The sequence below is a fragment of the Carassius carassius genome, chromosome 40 (genome assembly GCF_963082965.1).
Source record: "Carassius carassius chromosome 40, fCarCar2.1, whole genome shotgun sequence".
NCBI lineage: Eukaryota > Metazoa > Chordata > Actinopteri > Cypriniformes > Cyprinidae > Carassius > Carassius carassius.
Window position 1 is genome coordinate 28,552,421 of NC_081794.1, and position 5,000 is coordinate 28,557,420.

Genomic DNA, 5,000 nt, shown 5'->3' on the forward strand with positions numbered 1-5,000 from the left:
CAAAACAGACAGTGCAAATCCTTTCTATTCAGACTTCTGTGATGATATTGAAGTAGTAAAGCCAAGCAGCTTCAGAGCATTTACTTAATTTTCAGCAACTTTTAAATTCAATGATGGAATATTTACCCTAGTTTCCACCAGATAATAATAATAAAACAGTAAAGCAATTCATAATACAATTAATTTATAATTAGATTTCTTGAAACAATAAAAATAATATCTTTTCATAATTTAATGGTTTTGAAAGAAATCTCTTCTGCTCACCAAGGCTGCATTTCTTTGATTAAAAAATACAGAAAAAAAATCTGTAAAATTGTGAAATAGTATTAGAATGTAAAACAGCTGTTTTCTGTGTGAATCTGTGTTAAAGTGTAATTTATTTCTGTGATGCTCCGCTGTATTTTCAGCATCATTCCTCCAGTCTTCAGTGTCACATGATCTTCAGAAATCAGAATAATATGATGATTTACTGCTGGAGAAACATTTCTGATTATTATCAGTGTTGAACACAGTTGTGCTGCTCAATATTTGTGTGGAAACTGATGCATTTTATTTTTCAGGATTCACAGATGAATAGAAAGTTCAAAAGAACAGCATTTATTCCGCTCAATTTAATGCATCCTTGCTCAATAATCAAGTATTAGTTAAAAAAGTTATGAACACACAGTTCTCTGCCCTCCTCTCATTACTCTCTGACTTCAGACATCATATTCAATGATAGACATCACCAAACGAGAGCTTGCAGCAATCAATGGCGATTAAAGAGAGCTGTGTGTGTTGATCTGTGTGAAGAACAACGGCTGTGTGTGAGAAGTTCATTAAAACTGTAATTAGTCCAATCGACTGATTCTGAGAAACACACTCGGCTATTAAAAAGCCATTTTCATCTTCACTCATCCGTCTCATTTTTACACGGCCTTGTGTGCTGAAATGTTTTTTAAGTTTCAACAATAATAAAAAAATATTTCTAGTAATAGTTCATCAGATAATTAATAACAACTTTGTTGTTCATTTCAATTAAATTCATAGAATATAAATGTAATATAAAATTATATTTTTATTATTGCATTTGTACAATACATTAAATTATTAGCATCATTTAACGTCATTACGTTATATTTTTTTATTATTATTAAGAAAAAGATAAGGATAAAATACAGCCTCTTTCTTAAAAAGTGAAATGTGGGCTTCACGGGACTTATTGCTTTCATAAAGCGGTTATTCAATATACCTAGTACGGTTTCACAGAATAAAACAGAGCAAATAAAATGTAAAGATATTAATAAAAACAGTATTCTTCCACCAAACAATGTAGCTCCTCACAAACAGTTGTGGTTGCAACAAAGTGGTTGCCGAGCAACACACAAACGTAAACAAAGGTGTTTGTTACTTTGTAGAGTTATTTAGAACAGCTTTGAACGTGGCTCAGCCAATCAGAATCAAGCACCGGAACAATCTGCTTTATAACCGCTTACAAACCACATCAACAACACAATGGAGAATTCTGCACATTTGCTGCTAAAACAGTTAAAAATCAACAGTTTTGCAATTCTGTGTTTTTAGCATCACACACAGAAAGAGTCTGTCAGCAGACATCACCTGCTGTGATACACAGAGAGATTCATCATTCACGGAATGAGCCCCTGAAAGAATCTAATGCATAAAAAAAAATCTTTCATACAAAAAGCGTGCACATTTCTGGTTAAAACAGGAAGTATCACCAGGAGTCAAAGCTCTACAGTTTAGTACACGCATGCAACCTCTTTAAGTCATTCATGACTGCTCTGATGCGTGGAAGGCCATTTCTGATGCATACTGTACATCCTAAAAAGCCTTTTTTTCTTGCCCCCAAGAGTCAAATGTTACCCATGTATTAATTTTTTTTATATATGTATACATAATTTATGATTAAAAAGACCTGGTAGTACTCACAATGAAATTACTTGCATATTAATAATATACTAGTGTACGTCAGATGATCAGAAGTCAATAGATTTCTAGGACTGGATGTTTTTAGGATCTTCTAGTGCTAACAGTGCCTTTAAAATCGTCCATTAAATGTCCATGCCTTTTCCAGAACGGAGCATATATGTGTATATCACTGCTACAGAAATGTCTTGCAATTTATGTTTGGAGATTAACCGTGGCTTTTAAAATCCCAAAACATCTCTTTTGCATCTCATTGCAAAGCAAAACCGAGCTGCTCACAGCTTTGATCTCAGAATGATGGCTCTAATTGTTTTAGACGAATGATTTTGCCACACATTTTCATGCACCAGGATCTTTTTGTGCGGAGGTCTCTCCTAAATTCCCACCGTCTGAATCGGCTCCATCCCTCGTTCTCTCTCTCTCTCTCTCTCTCTCTCTCTCTCTCTCTCTTCTCTTCCTTCTGCAAATATTTTTCCACACTGCCTTCCACACCATGAGGGCCTTTCTTTATTTTCTTTATTTTTTCTTTCTTTATTTACATTTCCTCCACTTTTACTTGAATATTTCATTGGGTTTTTCAGCTTTGACTCACTATATGATTTGGCTTCAGCGTTGGATGGGAACCTGAAACCAGAATCAGTCTGACTAGAGCAATACGCGCAGAACAAAATTTTCAATTAAAATAAAAAGTGGAAAGGAAGTTCTTTCAGATAATCCATCAGACATGTGTGATACAGACAGGAGGCTCGTGGGTGTCAAAGCTGTCTGAAAGTTTACATTGTAATCAAACAAACCACACAAGAACTGAAGCTAATGTCAGTGGTCCAGAGTGGGATGTGGTTGCCATGGAAACAGAGTGATGCAAAACGTGATTGCGACATCAGATGACGGAAACAAGACAGACAGAAAACAAGGCAAGACAGATGTCCTAAGTCCATAAGAAGTATTTCTAAGTTTGTCCTGATTAAAAGCTGTTGTCTCATGATGTTAAAGTGTTAAAGAAAGATCTTTTCATCCATATTATGATAGAGTATATCTGAGTGTAATGGAATATCAAAAAATAATCCTTTTTTTCAGTTTATAAAAAGGAAAAAAAATTATAGATGAAAAATTACATCAAAAAAGATACAATAAGATCTGTAACAAACATTAAAGAAAATAAGATTTTCATTTCATGACGCCTTTAAAAAATTACATACAATATTATCTGGAAAATAAGTCACATCGGGCCAAAATTGAATTGAGACAGAAAAACAAAATTAAGTTGCATAGGTGTATAAGATGCATTTTATTTTTCCATTCGGAAATAGTCTAAAAGATTCCAGAAAATTAAATTTAAAAAAACTTTGGAACATAAGTTTAGCACATATAAGATTACTATTTATACAGCTATATTCTGGAAAATATGGTCATTCTGAACAAAGCATAATATAGAAGCATATGCTTAAAGGGAAAGTTCACCCAAACGTTTTAATTCGGTCATCATTTAAGTTTTTAAGGTATTTTGAAGAATCTCTGTAACCAAACAGCTGACGGTAGCCATTGACTTCCATCGTATTGTTTTAACCCTTCCATGGAAGTCAAAGTCTGCCAGCAACTGTTCCCCTAAAATCATCGTAATGAAACCAATACATCAACTTAGGGTTTCAATGCTTTTGGGAAACACAGCAGCATTGCCCTCCAACATTCTTCAAAATATCTTCTTTTATGCTCCACACATGTAAGAAGCTCAAACAGCTTGAGAATGAGCAAATGATGACAGAATTGTCATTTTTAGGTGAACTGTCCCTTTAAAAGGGTCTCAAACCACTAGATCTCTCACTAGATCACACTCATTTGTGCACTAAAGCATCGTGTGATCATTTCAATTACAAATCGCTCTCCGACAACAGCGCTTATCTAAAGCAAAGAGACAAGAGACAGAAAAGAAGGATTAGTGTTTGCTTTCCACATGGGGAAAACTAATCTGAGCCGGGCTCCAGTGCTGTAATGACTGAACGCAGAGGGGAAAAAACAGCGGCTCAGAACAATGTGATCCATTGAGAGCGGCTCTCGCTGCACAAACCCGCACTGATTGTCCAGCTGCCCCCCTCTGAGCTTTACATAAGAGCCACACTGAGGCGCACAAACACAATCACAGAAACCTCTGTCAGTCATTAGGCTTTCACAGCCCACTGCAGATCTTAATGCACGAGGAAGCATCAAACAAACACTAGAGGGCTTTCCCAGAATCCTTCTGATGAAATCAAGGAGGCTCTTGACATCTGGGCTGCTTGTATGAATAGAGGCTGAAGTTGATTAGCTTCTGATTATGGAGAAATTGTGGAAATCTAACGGAGGAAACGTGCTGCCAACTACTGGACACTCAGAGACGACAAGAATACAGTTACAGATCAAACACGCAGAGCTGCCAAACTAATCATTATTGAAAATGAGGAGATTTACAACACTAGTGAAGGAGGAACATGTTTGATGAGCACTTCATCATGCTTCTCCTTTACTGCTTCAATGCATAAAAAAATACAAAATAAAATAATAAGACAATAATATAATAAAATAGAATAAAATGGCAGGTTTTTAATGCATATTTAGAATTAAATGTAATATTTTGTTTTATTGCATTTAAAATAAAATAAAACAAATAAATAAATAAATAAATAATAGTGTTAACGTATTAAAATGTATTAAAAGTATTAAAAATAGATATTAGAACAAAATAAAAGAGCGTATACTTAGAATAAATCAAAATGTAATTAAACATTATTTTGTTATATATAAAACTAGTATTAATGAATAAATATTATAAAATAAATGAAATGTATTAATATAAAATTATTATTTAGAACAATAAATATTTAAGATTAAATAAATATTTATTAGAATTTTAGTAATAGAAGAAAAAATCTGTAAAATGATTTGACGTCATGAGCCTGACATTTCTTCCTCCGCAGTCACAGTATCAAGAGTGTAAACACAACTGTAAACCAGCAATCAGACGGAAACAGTGTGTTTTAAAAAGCTCTTTCTGGTTTGTGTCCCACGTGCCTCAGACAGACTGAAGCGAGAGTCTA

General features: G+C 34.1%; 1 protein-coding gene across 1 annotated transcript in view; it reads right to left on the bottom strand.

The window, feature by feature from the left end:
• The window catches only part of LOC132122522 (paladin-like), a 42,308-nt gene that overhangs the window by 10,712 nt on the left and 26,596 nt on the right, over nucleotides 1-5,000 (bottom strand). The gene's annotated exons all lie outside the window — the stretch shown is intronic.